The sequence below is a fragment of the Canis aureus genome, chromosome 12 (genome assembly GCF_053574225.1).
Source record: "Canis aureus isolate CA01 chromosome 12, VMU_Caureus_v.1.0, whole genome shotgun sequence".
In the NCBI taxonomy this organism is placed as follows: domain Eukaryota; kingdom Metazoa; phylum Chordata; class Mammalia; order Carnivora; family Canidae; genus Canis; species Canis aureus.
The window spans coordinates 50,351,437-50,372,637 of NC_135622.1; the positions used below are offsets into that span (position 1 = coordinate 50,351,437).

Below are 21,201 nucleotides of genomic sequence, written 5' to 3' on the forward strand. Positions count from 1 at the left end.
AGAACCTGGTCCTGATCCAGTGCTACTTACTTACACTGGCTCTCCTTACCTTCCTGTTTCAGAAGTTATTTTATTTTATTGACCTTTTTTTTTTTTTTTAAGATTTATTTATTTGACAGAGAGAGAAAATGGAGGGAGAATGTGGGGTGAGGGGAGGGGCAGAGGGAAAGACCAAATCCTCAAGCAGACTCTGCAGAGTGCAGAGCTTGATGCAGGGCTTGATCCCATGACCTTGAGATCATGATCTGAGCTGAAACCAAGAGTTGGCCATTCAACCAAGTGACCCAGGTGCCTCAACATTGCTTATTAATTATCCTGTTTTTTTTTTTTTTGTTTTTTTTTTAAATCACTACTCATCCATTGTAGCCTACCTCATCTGGTCATCCTTTCAAGAATTTCTGGGTTATCTCACCAGCTGTGAGCCTGGAAATGCCACAGGGGGATATGGAACCCCTCTACCCATTGCTTGAAAAGAAAGAAAAGTATGAGAATAACTGTGTTGCCGACATGATCCGGAAATGCACCATAGAGCCCAGGATAAATGGTGCTTGTTGACTACTCTAGTTTGAAGTTTCTTCATACAAGTCTTCTCCATTTGCATGTCTAATTAAGAGCTAAAAATGTATTCATCCATTCAGCTATGGTGAATATCACCAAGGGTGAGGTGCTACAGTTTCCCTTTCTACCTCCTCGTGGAGGGGAGGCTCCACGTTTTAAGCTAATCAGTCTTAGGATGGAGGTTAAAGACTTGAGTTCTAGGCCTTTCTTCACCATGACCTCCTAAGATCTGTGAATTGCAATGGAGTTCATCTGTTATTTACACTTTTTATTATAATGGGAAAATAAGATGTATTCGGAAGTCTTTTGTGGGTTGCAGTGTTTCTCAAATATAAGATGATATTATGGTAATGGTAATGCCAAAGATAATAGAAACTACTTCTGAAGAATTGCTCCTCTGTCATGCTTCCTAAGTCCTCATACATGAGGAATATTAGTTCAGTGAATAGAATAGTAAATAGCCTAGGTATAAGTATGTGAATGAATGAATTGAAAGGGGTTGTAAACTACCTTTTTATAGTGTTTCTATTGAATCATGAAGTTTAGTCCCATAAACATTTTAGTAGCAGAGACTAAAATGTCATGTCTTTATGTTTTTACAGCCAACATACAGAAAGCCTCCTACTTACCCTTTAAGACTCAGCTCAGCTGTCACTTCCTCCAGGAAGCCTTCTTGGACTCACTGATCCTCCTCAGCCAGGTGGGATAAAATGGCCATTCTCTGCTTGTTATAATACATGGGCCTGCATGTTTCATGCTGTAATTACTTACGCTCTCACCCTCTGGATTCTGTCTTGATTCATCTTTGCATCCTGAATGTCCGGGGCAATTCCTGGCATGTTATTTTTGCCTTCGGAAATGTTTTCTGAATGAATGGCCAAACGTTTACCAGTTCTAACGAGGCTTGGCTTGTAAACACAATAGGAATTGAGGTCAGGGAAATGTGGTTCACTTTTTTTTTTTTGCCATAAAGTGCTTACATATTGCACGCTAGAACACAGTGCCTCATGATTTTTTTAACCTCTTATGTGATTATCCCCACAAAAACCCCTTGGGCTAGAAAGGATATAATGACCTTGGTAGTTTTGAGCAGCTTAATATTTTCTTTACATCAAGCTTAGCCTCTTTTCATTATAAAAGAGATGACTGAGTTCATGTAAGGCAGGAAGAATCAGAAGATGTACTCTTCCCCCAGAAAGTCTTCAGAATTGCTGCCTGGCCTTCAGGGGCTCCTACCAGTGTAGGCAACATAAGAAATTGGTATGATATGGACATATTTGTACATTTTAAAAAAGATTAAACGTGATGTAGTACTGGAACTGAGCATGGGTGATTGAGGCCCTGGGTGTTATACTTTCCCTTGCTACAGGGGATGGAAAGAATATTGTTTCTCCTTAAAATGATTTATTTAAATGGGTAGGCTAGAATTCTACTTAAAACCCAGTGTCTGAATGCACCTGTTTAAGTCAGCTTCTTGTTCTCCCAGGTATTTAGGCATTGAATTTTCCCCATTAGGGAAGTGATTGACACCGTGGTCCTTACAATAACACATGATTATAACTCTGCAAATGGCAATTACATTCAATGGAAACCAGATGTTGCATGGAATTTGACTCTGTTGGTTTCTTGGTGAAGTAGATGAATTTGTAAAGTAGAAAACCACAATCATTACTCAGATGGACTATACATGAATTAATGACATAATATCTAAATCATATATGGTTGAAAATAATGATTAACTTAAACTATCAAGATAAGCTAATGAAAAACAGACTCTTAAAAAATTAAAGATATGTTTTCTTCAATATATATTTTATCAGCATGCTAATCACAAAACCAGACTTGTTTGCATGTCTCTTCAGCCCCAAGTAAGAAGAAAATATTTAAAAAGAAGAGCGTTTCAGTAGTTAACGTTAAGGAGAGAGTGAACAATTATGATAGTTTTTCTTGGCTGGTGAATTTTTAGGGTGTCTGAAATCCATCTTTAAAAGATATATTGTTGTTAAGGACAGCTAGCAATGTTTTGCGCTGAATCACACAGAGACAGTATATTTCTAAGGACACATTTGGCGTACAAAGCATCAGCTTTATATGCCGGTGCAAAGCATGACCTCTCAAATAAAACTTCTTTTCCTGTCCCTTCTCTCTCCAGTGCCTAAGTGCAAATGTGTGTGCACCCACATGTGCGTGCATCCACCCACACACACTAGTGATGCCTCAGGCCAGGAAGGCAAATCAGCGTTATATTTAAGCCTGCACTGTCCCTTGAAAAGCTCAACCTTCGGTGAGCAACCTCCTAAGTGGTTAAGTTTGCAAACCTTGGCCCATCATTTCCACTGTCATGAATTCTCAATGACATCATCACTGTAAAATTAGGAACTCTCTTTCTTTTCCTGCAGATGTGAAAGTTTGACATTGCATTCCATGGTCCCGTGCCACATTTCATCAGCGTTTTTCCTTTGCTTTCTCCAAAGCCTGTGGCCGCATGTGGCGTGTAGATTGCCAGTGCTGTTTGGGATCTCATATCAAATGCTGCTACCTAATCCCAGGCGGCCTTCCACAAGCCCACACCTGCAGCTCATTGAATCCTCCTGGAGTACAAAGGGCTGATTTACAGCACGAAGGATCCAGGCACTGGTTGCAGCTGGGGCTCCAGCAGGAAAAGGAAGTTGTTCATCATCTTGTGTGCATTTCATTAACAATAGTGTACCCGATATGTAGCTTATAGAATAATTTCAAATCACTGACAGAGAGCATTATGGCATTTGGCACTACTAGGAAAAATACTTCGGGATGGGCAAATTACACGTGAGCGTGAGGTTTCCATGCGATCCTCTGGAACTGTGCACACTGATTTATACCAGGTGGGTTGACCTTGCGATATTTTCTGATTCGTTGGGCATTTTCCCATTTCTCATTTCTTTCCCTTTGTCTTTGAAGCAGCCCTGGGTAGAATTGGGAGCTCCGTAGCTTTCTATTCTTTTCATGTATTGGCAACCAAGAAGTTAGGGTCACTGGTGCTAAGCATGGGGTTTTGAAACCAACTCCCTGAGGAGATGCCAGTCACTGGTGCGCTGGGAGGGCCACAACAGTGGCAGCATGTCTCTTTCTCCTCTGAGTTTCAATGGTCAAAAGAAATGAAGGAGTCCCAGGGAGACGCTGAGATCCCAGCGCTGGCTCACCACGACTCTAGGGAATAAAAAAAATGGAAGATGCTCATGCTTTCTTCTGCCTTGCTGGGCTGTGCATCTGTTTGACCATTGACTTATTCTTACCCCCAAAAAGCCCTGGTGGTAGACATGCCTGGAAGGTGATGAGGATGAGTTCAGATGAAGGAGACAAAGCCTGCCATCCCTTGCTGAGCTCCCCACATTCCCCCAATGGCCTGCCGGGCCTGTCTCCTCTGGGACCAGCATGGCTTCCAGATCAGACGCCTCACCTGTTTACCGAGAAGGCTCTGCCTTGCCAGATCTTTCCTGGGAGTATCTTGCAGATCCCAGTTGAAGGATTCTTTCAGGGAAGTGGAAAGCCTTAGAACCTCAAAACAAAAAGGCCTCAGGAGCTCTGGCTCTCTCTGGGTTTGAGGCCAAGCCCCGCATAGAAAGGACAGCAGCAATGTGTGGAATGGAAATGCCAAGGCTTCTGATTAGTTTATCATAGACGTTTTAACTTTGACTATTTTATATATATATATATATATATATATATATATATATATATATATATGACAAAAATCAATAAAAATCACCATTCTCAGGGGAAAGGGAGCAGGGGAGGAAAAGCAAATTTCTTTTCACTTTGTAATGGTAAACAAACTCGGCTCAGAGCAATATCTGATGTGGCTGCATGGAGCCTGGTTTCCAGCTTCTCTTGATGTGTCAAATGTATCCCTTATGTGAATCATGGTTTAAAAATACTTTTACTCAGTGGGTTCGGGAAATCAATAAGCTTTTATGATTCTTTCCTTGCTTCACATAATTTCTGATTTCAAAAGAGACTCTGGGTATTCCTTTAAGATGTTTATATATTATGCATTTTAAAAACTAACAATTCTTCCAAGGGCTGCCCAGGCATTGTTGTTGGAGTGTGGTTTTTTTTTTCTTCCCAAGCCTGCTTGCTTTCTTTCTTTCTTTCTTTCTTTCTTTCTTTCTTTCTACATTAAGCTAATGATTATGGGGCTTACACATAAATTGAAGCCGGATTTATAAAATGCAATATAAAAATCCTCGGGAAGGAAGATAAATATAACAAGCTATGAAACTACGTTAGCCTCTTCCAGTGTTGGAATGACTACAAACGAGGAAATTAATGACCAGGATGTGTGATGTTGCCCAGGTTAGGAGCTTTGGCTCCCAGGCAGGCTGCCTTAAGACGAGCTGTCCTGCATTCCTTGATTTCTCTGAAATACAAATCTAATTGCAGATTGGAACATATCCATTTGCTCAGTCTGTAAAAATAATTTTCCCTGAATATTTACCCAAAGCGCATTATTGCTTATACAGTTGTGAAAAGCATTTAGCACTTTATAATCCCATATATGCTCCTATGTGGGCCTGGGAGTGTACTCTCCTTACAAAATTCACAAATGCCTAGAAGGCTAACAATTTTTACAAAGTGTTCCTCATGGAAAACATCTGGAAGTTTTCCAGAATGGCATTCCAGATGTTATAGTTTTAGCAGTCACAAAAGTGCACTGCACATGCTGTGAGTGCGTGTGTGTGTGTGTTTCCCGGTTCTACATAGTATGTTACTTACACGTACCCAGCTCTCTTTGCTCTACCTCTGGAACATTTTAGGTTTGAATTATTTAATATTTCACTTCTGGACAACTCTGCTTTCAGGGCAATTACACATCTGTAAGGAGGGAAGCATGATGTAGACTACTGTAACCAAATACGCACTGGGAGAAGGGGTTTTTAATTGGTATTTTAAAATTGATTTTTTTTTTCTCTGTGGGGTCAGAAAGAAGAATAAGCACTGGGAGAGTGAGGCCTGGATGAACCGCCTGTGTCGAGAGAGGGCTGCCCTCTGTCCCTTTCCCAGATTATACCCTGCAGAGAGGAGACTGCCCACTCCCCTGCCTTCCCCAGCTGCAGGGTGCTGGGCAGGGAGTGAGGGGCAGGCAGTGAGTGGCCAGGAGACAAGGTGTTCTCCTTTCAAACTGCTAGATGTGGCTCACTTTGGAGAAATTTAGGAAAGCATGAGGTCCATGTTAGTGCTCCTTAATCTTTCTCTTCTCCCTGTCCTCCTTCCTGCTCACCTTTTAGATTTGAGCCCTTTCTGTATCAGCCAGTCCCAGGGAAATTAATGGTCCATAGAAATTCAGCCGAGAGACTGGCCTGTTCTTAGAAGCAGCTCCTTGTGAGTCCCACCTGGTGGCAGGTCTCCTTCTCAAGACCAGGACAGAGATGGCGACAGGGAGGAGGGGAAGAAGGAAAAATCTGGTCATGAGTTAGAATGGAAATGAGCCGTGATTCAGGGAGCCATAGTGTTTTATGCTCTGAGTCATTTCCTTCACATGGGGAGATGGATGAGTGGGGATCCACCTTCTTTACAAACCAACACGTTACATTGTTACACATTACATGGAGCCAATCTTGCTTCTTATTACTGGTTACTTTGGGGGAGTAGAGAGCACATTGGGAAGGAAAAGCCTAAGAATGGGTAGTGCGGCCAATGGAATGAATGTGGGTGATGGTGATGGTCTACACTGGCTGAAGCAGCAGAGAAGTGGGGACCAGTGGAAAGTAGGGTGCAAAAGGCCTGTATGAGGGGACATTGAGCAGAAATGCTCCTGTTGCCCCCAGCCTGTGGTTACCTACACAGGACAGGGAGTCATAAGGAGGCTGCTAAAAATGACAAAGGCCATCTTGTTCTCCCATCTTTACTGCTGAGATGGGTGTTAGCTCCAGGCATTTGCCCCAGGAAATTCCCGAAGGGTTCTTGCTTAGCCTTGGGAGAGTCCAGAATCAAGACCCCTTCAAATGAAGAAGACCTATTGCCCCAAAGGATCTGGGCTCCCCCTGCCTATATCCAGATAATGTGTGGGATCCAACTTCCCATCAGCCTTGGACTCCGGTTCTTATAGTTACCTGGGCTCACCACTGGCTCAGAAAAACTGATCCTCCTGGACTGTCCTGATTCCTGTGTCCTGGGCACCCAGGACAGTTGGTTATCATGGTTGAAGCATGTCCCTGACTTTATGTCTATCAACATTAGAAAGGTAGTAGGGACCTTCCCTCCCTCTCACAGGGATGCCACAGCTGAGAACCTGTTTGGAGCTGGGTTCTGGGTGGCACCTAGAAGTCCTGCCACCCTGCAGTCAGACATTTACTTTAGGGGGAGTGCATGCTTCCTCAAAGGGTCCTGATCCTCCTCTTTGCTCCCATACCCTGTTCTCCAGAATGCCCAGGGGGTGCCCAGGTGGATACCTGCCCTAGAAAACCCAAGAGGGCAGTGTGGCATTATGGAAAGAACACAACACCAAGACTGAGATTGCATCTTGCTCTGATTTGTGATCAGCTACAATTTCATATGTGGGATGTATTTAATGTCTCAGTTTGTTCATCTGTAGGGTTAGTAGGGATAATAGGAAAGTAGTTCTTACACTTAGGGTTACTGTTTGTAAAACCTTCGTGCTGTGTTTGACATGTATTATTTGTTTAAAAAAAAAAAGTTGTTTCCTCTCTGCCTCTGGGACATTCAGTCATCACCCAAAGTGAAATAAATGTCACCGTTGGTGTACAGGAAGAAGTGCCCCATGGTGGTGACCCTGGAGGCATTTCCCATTGTTTCTCCTTCCTCCTCCCTTGGTCTCTACTGCTCTGCTCTCCTGAGTTGCCTGCTCCTTCTCTAACTGTTTCCTCCCAGGGCTGTGCCCCTTCATGTTTATGATGTTCAGCCTTCTGTCCGCGATCTTCCCCTCCATTTCCAGAGTCAATCTCATTCTTGTGGCATCAACAGGACTACCAAGGCTCCATACCCAGTGTCCACTCCATTTCTACTCATCATTGCTTCCTTGGACCATATATTTTTAGTTTAACAATATCACAAACATTGAATCTTTAGAATCTTTGTCTTCTCTGTGTCTCTCTTTCACACACACACACACACACACACACACAAATTCAGTTACTTCATACGTATTTTTCTTTTTAAAAATTTATTTATTTATTTATGATAGTCACAGAGAGAGAGAGAGAGAGGCAGAGACATAGGCAGAGGGAAAAGCAGGATCCATGCACCGGGAGCCCGACGTGGGATTTGATCCCAGGTCTCCAGGATTGTGCCCTGGGCCAAAGGCAGGCGCTAAACCACTGTGCCACCCAGGGATCCCCATACGTATTTTTCAAAGCCAAATCATGTCATAGCCTCTCTCCTTGTCTGTTTAAATAAAATCCCGTGATAGATTTTCTTAGCTCAAATTCCACACCTCTCCAATTTACCCATACCCTTCAGGGAGATCAGTGTTATCTTTTTAAAACTCCCATTGGGTCATGATTCTCCCTAATTCAAAAGCCTTCACTATATCCTCATCATTTTCAAGTGAAGCCCAAATAACTTGATGTCCTTAGCATTTGGGTCATACTCTCTTCCAATGTAATGTTTCATCAACTCTCCTTTTTCCTCTTCCTCTTTTGGTACCCTATAGTGACACCGTGTGTCTCTAGTCCTTTGCACATGCTGGGCCTTCAGCTTCCACTAGGTTCCATCATCTGTCCTTTAGCACTCAGCCTGACTTTACCTTTGATACTTAGGCAAAATGAAAGTTATATAGTGTGCATTCATGTGTTGTAGTACATAATACCTTGTGATGTTGGTTCTCATCTGCAACTCCAATGTGTGCTACAATGTTTGGACTATCATAGAGCAAGGAATAGCCAGTTGAACAAATGAACAGCCCTCCAGTGACAGATGGCTGAGTATGCATGAACATTATGGTCACAAAGATCAGGTGCCATGAATTATGTCATTCCAAGGGCTTACAAGAGCTGATCACAGGAAAACTGGAGTGCATACTCCCAGCTCTTCAGTGAAGGTCTTGGCGTCAGATTCGGGTTCTGCCTTAAAAGAAGTTCTGAGGAATCAGAAGTTTTCCCCACCATTTTGGATGAGCTCCAGAGTGAACTTTCTGTGTACAGAATCCTGTCTTCTTGATAACTCAGAAGCTCTTTTCATTATAGGTGGGTTAATCAAAAGTAAATATAAACTGGGAAAGTTGAATTGTTTATAAACATGTTGATATCATCTTGATATTGATAGTGATGTGTCCTTGAAGGAAGGTTTAGGAAACTATGACCACATGTCTCTTGTGTCTACTGAGGCAGTTTCAAGAATTTTAATAACAAAATTCAATTATATTCCTATGCCTTTTGTCCAGAATTAAAAGAGTTGGGGCGCTAACGTGACAAACAAATCTGTGGAGTAGAGATGAAGGTATGATTGATGCACAAACAGTATTGGAGACTAAAACTAGTGGTTTGATGTTATCCTTTTAGATTATAGGTGATGGGGAGGGAGGGTATTATGGAACTTCAAAGGAAGTTCTTTATTTTGAATTTGGCTCATCTGGTCATGCCGGGAAGCCTGCGGTGTGTACTGGACAGCTGGAGCATATCTGTGGCAACACTACCCAGCTCTGACCAATGGAAAGCTCAACTCCTTCAATGTGTCAGCAGTCCAGGGCACTTGACCAAGATATAAATTCTGAAACTGACCAGGGGCAATATCCTACCACATGTGGAGTGTAGCCTAAACTTTACAACATCAGACTATAGTTCACTATGAGACTATGTCTCATGTATGCCATATATTGGATGGCAGTTTGAGATACCTGCTAAAGTCAAAGTATCCAATAGTAAATTATTGACCTCCAAATTTATGGATGAATAAGCATTTCCAGATTATAATGCTTACTGAAAAATGGGTCACAGTCATCAAAGATGGTACCTATAAATTTATGGGAAACAACTTTTAAGTCTTCTAGTAGATCAATTTAACTTATTCTGTTCTCTGGGGATAGATATACATATGTAGATACAGATACAGGTCAAGATATAAAAGCTGATTATATATATGTATATGTCAATATCTATATATCTATAAATATATATCATATGTATTGATATTCTGTGCATAACTTTTTATTTTTATTTTTTATTTTTTTTTATTTATTTATGATAGTCACAGAGAGAGAAAGAGAGAGAGGCAGAGACATAGGCAGAGGGAGAAGCGGGCTCCATGCACCGGGAGCCCGATGTGGGATTCGATCCCGGGTCTCCAGGATCGCGCCCTGGGCCAAAGGCAGGCGCCAAACTGCTGCGCCACCCAGGGATCCCTGTGCATAACTTTTTAAAGCTGAGATACTAATTTCCAAAATTGAATCAATTGCCTGAGAGTATGTTTCTTCTTTCTTTCTTTTTCAAGATGTTGGGATTCTGTGTGGCTTGTATTTAGACCAATTCTCTGTTATCTTATACTCTTCTTGAACTGTTTGTCAAGTCCCACAGCTCAGGCATATATATATCTAGCACCTTCTAAGTGTACGGCATGCAACTAGGCGTGTACTATAAAAGTGATAGCTGCTACAGACTTACCTCCCAGTGTAGGCGATGTAGTACACACCTTGAGCTTAGCTGGGATGTTTGTGTTCCTTGAGATCTAGGCTTGACATAGCACTCTGCTCCCACTTTGGGAATTCTAGCTTATGAAAGTCATATAACTCTCCATCTTTTCTGTGAAATCCCAGGGACTTTTCTTTTTAAAATTCATAGCTGGGGATCCCTTGGTGGCTCAGTGGTTTAGCACCTGCCTTTGGCCCAGGGCGTGATCCTGGAGTCCCGGGATTGAGTCCTGCGTCAGGCTCCCGGCATGGAGCCTGCGTCTCCCTCCTCTTTTTTTTTTTTTTTTTTAAGATTTTTAATTTTTTTTAATTTTTATTTATTTATGATAGTGAGAGAGAGAGAGAGAGGTAGAGAGAGAGAGAGAGAGAGGTAGAGACACAGGCAGAGGGAGAAGCAGGCTCCATGCACCGGGAGCCCGACGTGGGATTCGATCCCGGGTCTCCAGGATCGCGCCCTGGGCCAAAGGCAGGCGCCAAACCGCTGTGCCACCCAGGGATCCCCCAGCATGGAGCCTGCATCTCCCTCCTCCTATGTTTCTGCCTCTCTCTCTCTCTCTCTCTCTGTCTCTATCGTAAATAAATAAATCTTTTAAAAAAATAAAAATAAAAAAATAAAATTCGTAGCTGAATTATTCCACTTTCTAGATTCTGCTCCTTTGTATGAAAACTTTGCCCTGCATTTTTGGATAAGCCATTAAGGCGATTTGTATGTCAGTGTCTGTGGACCACGCCTTTGCAAATACTGATGTAAGGCAACCGAATTTGCCTTGTGTCTTGCTTCCAAGTGTGCAGATCAAGAGATGTTCATCAGAGCTGAGGAGCCCTCAGTTAAATACAACTTTCCTTCTATATGACTCAGCTGTGCTTAGTGACTGCCCCCCTTTTATTTTATTGTATTAATAAGACAAAGAAGTGTGTAAATTCTACCAAAGGAATTTTGTAGACAAGTCAGTGTCCTAGGAGTTTAGAAGCTGGAGAAGCCATTGTGTTTCCAGAGTGCATGAAAAGAACCTGAGCTTCCTGAGAGGTGGTGAAACTGACCTTCAAGGAACAGATAGGATTCTTCTAGAAGGAGGAAAAAGGCCTGGGCAGCTCTCAGGTGAACAATCTGAGCACAAGCTTGTACAGCAACAATAGGATGTGGTTGAGGACCTAGAGGATGCGAGCCTGGCCAGAGAGGAGAGAGCTCTGGGTGCCAGGCTATCGGCAGGACTCAGAGCAGAAACAGTAACCTCACCATCACTACTGGTAAATTCATAAAACATATTTTCTTTCTGAATGAGTGCCTCCCGCATTTATGGACACAACAGGAATTTATATAATGACTCCTCAGGGAGGGTGCTTTCGTGCTTAGTTGATCCACAGTGCCTGATGTTCTGCTCGGAAATCAGTAATACCTATTGACTGACATATTTTGTCCGGGTCCCCCAGGTCTTCTTTTAAGGCTTCTGAAAAGACTGCCTTTCTTCTCCTTCTGACCTCCGCGCTCTCTCACCTCCACCTTTCCACTCCCAGTCCTTCCGAGCCAGTGACTTCCGTCTTGCCTTCCCCTGGTTTTGTTCCTTGTGAGGCTTGATTAGGGGTAAGCCCCAGAGCAGCCCCCTCGGGCAGCTGTCTTTCTTTCCACTCTCCCCTGAACTGGGCCATCTGGTTCTCATTCTCTACTCCGCGCGGTGGCCTCTACTCTCCCCGTGCTCTGTGTATATATGTATTACCCAGCCTGTTTGAGAATCAGAGCTCCTAACCAGTTTTGTCCCCTGTAAACTGAAGAGAGCTGGACAGGTTGAGAAAAGCTTAGGTGTAAATGAAACCCTAACCAGAGCAAAATTTCTGGAGCCAGGGAGAGGCAGGAGGCGTGCCTAACCTTGATCCATGGACAACCTTTGGGGAGTCTGCTGACCTCTGAGAAGCGACTCAGATTTGTGTATGGGCATGTACATTTTTTGGGGGACAGAATCTGAAGCTTTTATGAGGTTCTCTAAGAGATCAGGAACTCTGAAATTTCACCCTCACAGATCTTTCTGTGTGGTTGTCTGTAGCAATCCCGTTGTTACTAGGAGGGAACCAGAGCTTTAGAGAGGTTGTATACTTGCCAAAGTTACTAAGAAGTGTGCACAGGAGGCCAAGTTGCTGGCTGGGAACCGCCATGCCATCCTGCCTCTCTGGTGTGGGAGACAGGTCTTCACATTCCCAAGAACCACTTGTCACCTAGTGGGCAGCTCTGGAGCATGAAGGAGGCTGGGTGTAGGCCATGTGATTTCTGTCAGTGCCTGGGGCAGTGAGGATCACCTTGGGCAGGCAATCTCATTCCTGGTTGAAATGAGAAGCTCCTGGGTAGTTTGTCAAATGTCCCAATGCCCTGGCCACCCCCCAGTTCAATGATGCTCCAGCAGGACTGGCCCTTCCTCTTCTCTGCTCCCCAAAGGCTTGCTCATTTCTTCACGGCCCCTTCCTGGGGTGCCACCTGCCAGAAATGCTCTCTCCTCTGCTGCTCACCACAAGCACTGCTAGTTCTCTTTCCTGACACTGTGGTGCACTGTGGTTTTTCTCCTGATGCTCCTGCGGATGGTCTTTGCCTCCTCCCTCCTGCCACCTACCACCCCCATGCCTGCCACACAGCTGTCTGCAAATGTTTCTGGATGGAATGGATAAATGAATGGATGGACCTGCGACCTGGAGGATATCTCCTGCTTCTCAGCCACCCTCTTACCCTCAACTTTTTAGATTGCATTCCCACAGAAGTTATGACGACCCGTTGGTCTCCAGAACTAATTTTTAGTATAGTCGCTGGCCCAGGATGTTTTCCTGGGATCCATACAGCTCTCTCAATGAAGGAGAGATGGAAAGGAGAAGAATAATATTAACTCAATGCTAACTTCTATCTAAGCAGTGCTGTTTACCAGCTTCTGATTAAAGAGCATTGAACTGAGCTAATTTGTTTTGGAGAGCTCAGTGATTGTTGGCATAGAAGCTTGGTATTTAAAACTTACCTCTCCTAACTGGAGAACATCTTAATGGTTTTTGGTTGTCTTACCCCTATTGTGTGAGGGTGCCTGCTGCCTGGCCGCTGCCTGCTTCTCCACCCTCAGTAGTGACCTCTACTATATCCTTGGGTATCTCTAATATCATAATGCTTTTTCTCAGGGTTTTTTGGTGGTAAATCACAATCTTGCCTTTAAATGCCCCAGTTTGTTTTCAGTGTTCCTAAGGCATTGTATTGAGAGTCTTCAAATATATTTGTTTGTAATTCATGCAATCAAACAACATTTGGGGACACATTAGGGACTGACAAGAAGAAGGTGATACTCTCGTGAAAGGAGATGGAAATGCACAGGATTTTGGACCTAGAGGCCCAGTGAGGCCCAAATATGTGGCTCCTCACTGAGGTAGTTCTTCCCCTGTCTGGGAATTTGGCTTCCCAGTATAGTGACTGTCACGATGGCCAAGAATAATGGTCACAGGGGGTTAGTGTTAGAGATCATCCTCCCCAGCTTCCTGAACTTGGCCTTGGGAGAGAAGAGACTTTCATAGGGTCAGCAAGAGAGGTGCCAGGCCAGTTTTAGGACCCCTACTCTGGTGGGATACAGGAGAAGTGGACAGGACCTGGATCTTCCTAGTTCCAAGTGAGAGAGGGCTGTGTGAATGGGGCACTGTCCCACCTGTGTGACTGGCCGAGGAGGCCGTTACACCAGCTCTGTTTAGCATTCATGGAGTTGCTATGAATTAAAGCTGCTGGGTGCTCTTCTGAATTTGTCACAGATACAGCCATCTGAGAATTAACTATGTTTTCTTTGACACAAAATAATATTCGGATTTGGAGTACTTCCAATAACTGTAAGCAGCCTTTTTCATATGAGCCTTAGTCTCACCTAATAACACCAGCAATAATAATATCAGTAATAATATTTATTCAAGATCGACTGTGCACTCCCATGGTAGGTATTCTGCACGTATTCTCCTGTTTAGCTTTATGATAGGCACTGTGAGACAGATGCTTTCTCTATTTCATGCATAAGGAAGTTAAGGTTCAAAATAACTTGCCCAAGAGCATGTATTCTTTTTTCTAATTTTTTATTGGCATATAATCGACATCTAGCATTATATTAGTTTCAGGTGTACACCAATTCGATATTTGTATTATTGTGAAATGATCACCACCGTAAATCTACTTCACATCCATCACCACACATAGTTACAAATTTTTTTTCTTGTGATGAGAACCTATAAGATCTACTCTCTTAGCAACTTTCAAATATATAATACAGTTGTGGAGTGTGTGTTCTTGATCAGTACTTTGTAACACCTCCTTAAACCGTCTACTCCACCATCTGGGATACAGCAGTGAGGCCAGGGAACATCAGGGAGTTTGCTATACCTTGAAATCTGGTATGGCCCTCCTGCATTTAGGGTAAGTGCATTCCTGAGAGGTACCTACCTTCCTGGTGACCATACTGAATTCAGCCTTGATTTTTTTTCTCTGTCTGCAGCAAGCAGGCACCAAAGGAGCTGTTTTATTTATTTTTTATTTTATTTTATTTAAAAATATTTTTTCTCAAGACATTTATAGAGTACTTCAAGAAGAGCCTTCTAGACAAGAGGTTCAGGTGTTGGAGTCCCTGTTTTCCACAGAACTGACTGATGAAATATACACATTTAGAAAAAACTGTAAACACAGTAGAAGCCAGGGGTCCATGCTGCAACAGCAAAGAATTTCTGAAACAGCGATGATAGGGTTTGGACCGATAAAAGCCTATATGGAGAACACCGTGCCAGAGAGAACAGAGTCTAGGGAATCACACTGAGGTGACGTGGGCAGGATCTCAGTGACAACACTGACCTGGAGAGATGAGAGCCACTGGTGAAATCAGGCTGCAAGGGCTTTCAGTCTACATTATTTGAATTGTTCTTCTGTGAAAATGTAGGGTTGGTTCCCCCAAATTCGCATTGGTGAGTTTTATTTGCTAGGATTTCTTTTTGTGATTAAAAATAGTTTTTCAAAACTATTACCTAAATATTAAATTATCTAGCAGTAAGTATTTATGAATTACATGATCATTATTAATTTTCAACATGAAAAGTATTGCTTTGCTCATTTAATATTTCCCCCTTTTTTGATGTTGTTATCTCTGCTCTAGTTTTATTTGCATTTGTCTGATGTGTCTAGGTAAATCCTTTTGCTTTTAACCTTTCTGTGCCATTTACCTTGTTGTACTTATACGTGATGTATCATGGTTACATTTTCTGACTTGATCTGAGAAGATCTGCTTTTTGCTAAGAGAGTTTAGCCTATTTTTATTTACTGATATAAAATGATCTTCTTCCATTTATCTGTTATGCTTTCTCTCAGAGGTTTTGTGAGGATTAAGTAAGATAGTAACTATAATGTTCTTAGCATAGTATCTGGTGCATATTCAGGACTTTTATTTTTCCTTACCATATCAATAGAGGCTCAAACAAGTACTCACTAAGCACTCATTCCTGATAAAGCTCTTTAAAAATGAGACCAAGAAAGATCCTTGTCTATTTAATTTAAAAGGCTAATTAGCAAAACAACTAGGGTCACCACTTAGGGCCACTGGACTCTAGGATCTAGGCTTGTAGCTAGGCTGTCAGAGTTAAACTATGCAGGGATCACCTATTTAATTCATTAAAATTTTCAAATACCCTTCAAAGTTTACTTTATAAAACCACCATAACATGTAGTTTGTCTTATGGTGACTTGGGCGCATCTTCTTCCTTAGACACACCTAGCAACTGTATTAAAATTCCAAGTTCCTGAGCCTCAGTCTGTATTACTGAGCCAGAATTTCCAAGAGAGAAGTCTGATGATTTTTCTTTTTTTGAAAATAAACATCCAAGGTGATATTATTAAGTAAATTAAGAAACATTACAGATCCAGCATTGGGACATAGAGACCTTATCATTTTGTCTTTATTTAGTAAATCTGTTGTGTTTGTTAAAACATTTATTACATGGAATCATAGGCTCATCCCACATCAAAGAAAATAAGAACACTAAAATTAATTAGAAGGATCTTTTTTAAAAAGATGCTCTAAAGGATTCATATATCACCAATGTCTAAGAGCCTTCTTAGAAACAGAAAAATCATTACCAATAAAATCAGAAACAATACAATGCTGAAGTCAGCACAGATCTTCCTTGGCTTACTATGAGGTTTTGTCCTGATAAACCTACATATAAGTTGAGAATATCATTAAGTCAAAAATGCATTTAATATTCTTGATCTACCAAACATCATTACTTAGCCTCACCTACCTCACACATGCTCAGAACACTTCCATTAGCCTACAGTTGGGCAAAATCATCTAACTTTATTTTACAATAAAGTATTGGATATGTCATGTAATTTATTGGTTACTGTACCAAAAATGAGAAAAAGAAGGTCATTTGGGTGCAGAGGGGGTGTCAGCCTATTGGTTGTTCACCCTCGTGGTCATGTGGCTGATGGAGAGCATCTTCACTACCCAGCATCATGAAGAGATTGGACCACATCTCACCAGCCTAGAAAAAGATCCAAATTCCAAATCCAAAGTACAATTCCTACAGAATGCACATCACTTTGGCACTACTGTAAAGTTGAAAACGCATAAGACAAACCATCGTAGTGAAGGGCGGCCTGCACAGTGCAAATCTGACAGCTGGGCCACGGCTCAGGTCCTGGAAAGCAGAGGCCTCAGGCGGGGACCTAGTGCCCCTTCTCACTAGCTCTTCCGTCCCTGGCACATACTCCTCCACCTCTCTGTTCTCTCAACTCTAAGATGGGAATGGCGACAGCATCCTCATCGGATGTGGGGATTAAGCCAGGTGATGCCTACAATGTGCTGGGCAGAGTGCGTGGCCCACTGGTCAGCACTTGCCAAAGTCAGCTTCCTAAAATCTCCGGTCCTTTGCAGATGAGGAATTTTCTCAGAGAGAGTGTGGACTTGACCCAGGCCCCTGAGTCAGTGCATGGGAACTCTGGTTTTGGGAGCCAGCCCAGTGCGGTTAGCACTCCCCCACCTGCCACTTAAACCTGGGCTCAGAAGAGCTGAAAGTGAGAAGCAGACAACAGAAGCAGACAACAGACGCAGACTTGATGTCCAGCGCAGGCTGAGCCACCCACCTGCACACAGGGTGAGCACACAGGCTATGTTCCTGACCACAGCCCTGACTCTCACAGGGACTTGAGGAAGAATCCTGTAGCACCTTCCATCTCAATGGGGGCAGCTGCAGAACAGATGGGAGAGAGTGCTCCACAGAATCCCCCTCTCCATCCTGGCCTTCTCTACTCATAACTAACCTCTAGAAGGAAGCAGGGGCCCTAGACATGGAATACAAGCCACTTCTGTGTGGTGGCCCTCTGTGAGATGGATGGTGCTGTAGGTTTGCTCTTCTAGCAGAGATGCTTTGAACCTTTCCTCACCAAAACCACAGTTCAAGCTTGAAGAATGTAGTGGAATTAATTTTGTGGGGCTCAACTCAGAGTTTTGAGCACTCTTCCTTCACATAAATGAATCACATTATTCTTCCCACTTGGTAGCTGACAATCTTCCCAGCTCAGAGAGGCTGGAAATGCACTGATGTAGAAATGTGGACATCTCTGAATGGCCTGGTCCATGGAAAGCGATGGCAGCCAGGTGGCATCAGGAAATGTGTCAGGTGTATGGGTGTATGGCTGGCTGCTAAAATCTTTATTTTCCTTAGCATGTGTGGGTTGTTTTTTTTTTTTTTCCACTACCAGTCAGGTATAAGGGAGGAGACTTCCGCCTCTGTGGAAACCAACAATGCAGAGGGGAAGGCTCTACCAGGACGGGGCCCTGATCTGCCCCTAATTGCTGTGTGGCTTTGGGCACATTAGGTCAAGCTTCAGTTTTTTTGTGGAAGGCAGATAATGGTATCTACTCTGCCAGTCTCCCTGGATGCTGCAACATATACTTGATTGTTCACATGGAAGCTTCATTGAAAGCACAGTTCAATTCTTATTTATGCCTTGCTCTGTGTGTTTGACACAAAAAACTGTTCAGTGTGTTTTTGTTGAATGAATGAATGAGTGAATGAATAGGTATATGAAAGAGCACTACATACCCTCAATAACTCATTTTAAATGATCTTTTTAGGTCTCTGTATCTCTTGTTATCCTATGACTTTGATGAGGGTGGAGAGAGGGTCTTATTCATCATTGTACCTCTGAAGCCTACATCAGGGCCTGGCAAGTAAGAGGGCCTCAGTTCATGGTGGTGAAATCAGCAAGTGCAGGATAGAGACAATGCTATTATGAAGAAGCCCCCCCAACCCCAGCTCCTTCTCTTGCTTTAGGTTTATTTACCTAAATATCTTCTTTGGTGTTAAATGTATCCCAGTTCACTTTATCTGTGTGTCTTGTCTCTTCCATAAACTGTGGTTTCAAGAAAGGAGACACTATCTTTTATCTTGGTGGTTTTCTTGATGCCTGAAGAGATGCCTTCAGCTTGGTGGATGGAGCAGTTTGTACACGTCTGGCTGATGGATGGACCAATGGGTATTTTTAAAAATAGCATTGTTTTTTCTTATAAAATACAGGTCATATTAGAAAATTCAGAAATTACAAAATATTGTAAAGAAGGAAATTTTTAGAACCCTACTCTAATCCTCCCACCCAAGGATTGACTATTTGAGATTTAGAGAGTTTACATTCTAATTGAATTTAGCAGAATAAAAAGAAATTGAAGAAAAGACACCCTGACAAGATGTTTCTTCAATGTAAGAGAAATTAACACCTAAATAATTCCTTGCTTTCATTTTCTCTTTTTCTAAACAGAAAAAAACATGAAGAAGTTGTTCATGTGCTTTAACACATCTTTGATGGGTGTGAGTTTATTTTTTTTTAATTTTTATTTATTTATGATAGTCACACACAGAGAGAGAGAGAGGCAGAGACATAGGCGGAGGGAGAAGCAGGCTCCATGCACCAGGAGCCCGATGTGGGATTCGATCCCGGGTCTCCAGGATCGCGCCCTTGGGCCAAAGGCAGGCGCTAAACCGCTGTGCCACCCAGGGATCCCGATGGGTGTGAGTTTAAATGTTAGCAAATGTTAGTAAAACTTAGTCAAAGGTCAGAAGACCCACAAAGTCTAAACAAACCAGCAAATAAGACAATTTTTCTTTATTGAAGTAAATAAAAATATTTATGCTGATTTTTATGATTATTCTTTAATAAAGATTAATAGAGAAAAGCTAACCTATAATAAAAATATTCCATGGGGTGCCTGGGTGGCTCAGTGGTTGAGTGTCTGTCTTTGGCTCAGGTCATGATCCTGGGGTCCTGGGATGGAGTCCTGCATCAGGATCCCCACAGGGAGCCTGCTTCTCCCTCTGCCTATGTCTTTGCCTCTCTCTGTGTCTCTCATGAATAAATAAAAAACCATTTTCAAAAATTCCATAAAAGTGACAAATTACTTGAAAGATGAACAGACACATCATGGAGAAAATGGGGGAAGCATGGCCAGTTCCTGTTATAACCTCAAATACATTCATGCCATCAGATGGCTACTCTAGTTCATTCTCTTCCCGTTTCCAACTTACTTGAATAATCGAGTTATAATGTTTATGTTAACATATATTGAATATTTAATCTCCACATGCTAGATAACATCCTAAACTCTAAACACATTGTAACTTATTTTATCCTTGCAACTCTATTGCTTCACAGATGAGGAACGAAGATTCTGAGGTCGGGTTGACTATGATCCCACAGCTGACATGACAGGGTGGTTTTGAAGAGGGCACTGCTTCTATTCCTCCTTAAGAGAGATCATCTGGTCAAACCGTTTTGTTTCTGAATTGGGAAACTGAGGCCAGAACAATTAAGTAGTACTCCCTGTTTCTTAGGCAGTAATTAGCATAGCTGGGCTACTCTCTATGTCTTCTTATTCTAGTGCTCTCTCAATAATTCTGACTTTGGTTCCAGTCACATGATTTAACCTGGGACTATATACCCCTAGTTGCCAACTCTATGTACTTGGACCCATTGGGGATGCTGGCATTTTTTCTCATGAATCTCACCATCTTTGCTGGATGTGGGAACTCTTAGACCAGTGAATCTGTCTGCTGAGAGTTCAACAGTAGTGGATAATAAGTGATCAACAGGTTGGGAAAAAACAGAGTTTCACATGACTGCTGGTTGCAGAAACATGAGGCAGTGCCATGTGAAAAGATGCAGGTCACCAACTCTCTTCCAGCTTCACCACTGTCATCTGGAGTTAGAACCACAGGTAAGAAGGTACTGGATGAAAAGAGCTACTGTGTTTTCTTAGGCAAATCGCTGATGCCAGTCAGCACGTGCGGGCACAGACCACGTGCTAAGCCTTGGAGAGCGCGCTCCTTTGTGTCTTCATTTTCAACACCAGCTCCTTGTTGTTTTTTAGCAACAGTTTGGTAGTGTTCCTCAGGTTTCAGCCTTTCAACATCTGAATGTCATTCCTTTGGCTAACCGATTTTTTTCCCCTCCACTTCTTCACTTGGTGATGACAGGAGAAACTGTTAGTTTTAAAAAAGTTGATTTAATGGTCCACTTGCAAGAAGCCACATAGCAACCAATCTGTTCTTAAGATTTGGGATTTATTTGATTCATCTTCTCAGATGACTTATTGAAATTGTCTTTAGAATGTGTCTAAAATGGATGTTGTATGCTCTGCTGATGGCACCAGACCCACAATTTCCATCCAGGTATTTATTTAATTGTCTCTTCTAATTCTCTCTGCTGACACTCATCTAGAAGTTTACTTTTGCCATTTTGTTGGAACAGCACTACACCCCTGCCCCAAACATTTAACTCCTCTCAGATAAATCCAAGCCCAACCCTGAAATTCCCAGGTTGGCCCTAAATCAATGCCAGACTGTATGGTATGTTAGTAATGGCTCACACTTCATGGAGAAGAATTTTCATGAGTAGTTTCAGAGATGCACATAAAAGCAGCAGACTGCACACACTTAGGCTGCAGCCATCACTACTTAAGGCAGGTAGACACGATATGGTGGTGAGA

At 42.5% G+C, this 21,201-nt stretch overlaps 1 protein-coding gene across 1 annotated transcript in view; it reads left to right on the forward strand.

The window, feature by feature from the left end:
• OSR1 (odd-skipped related transcription factor 1) overlaps positions 1-21,201 on the forward strand; it is a 363,752-nt gene that overhangs the window by 170,017 nt on the left and 172,534 nt on the right. Inside the window, 1 exon segment of the mRNA XM_077844037.1 lies at positions 1,161-1,258. The gene's annotated coding sequence lies outside the window, so the exon portion shown is untranslated.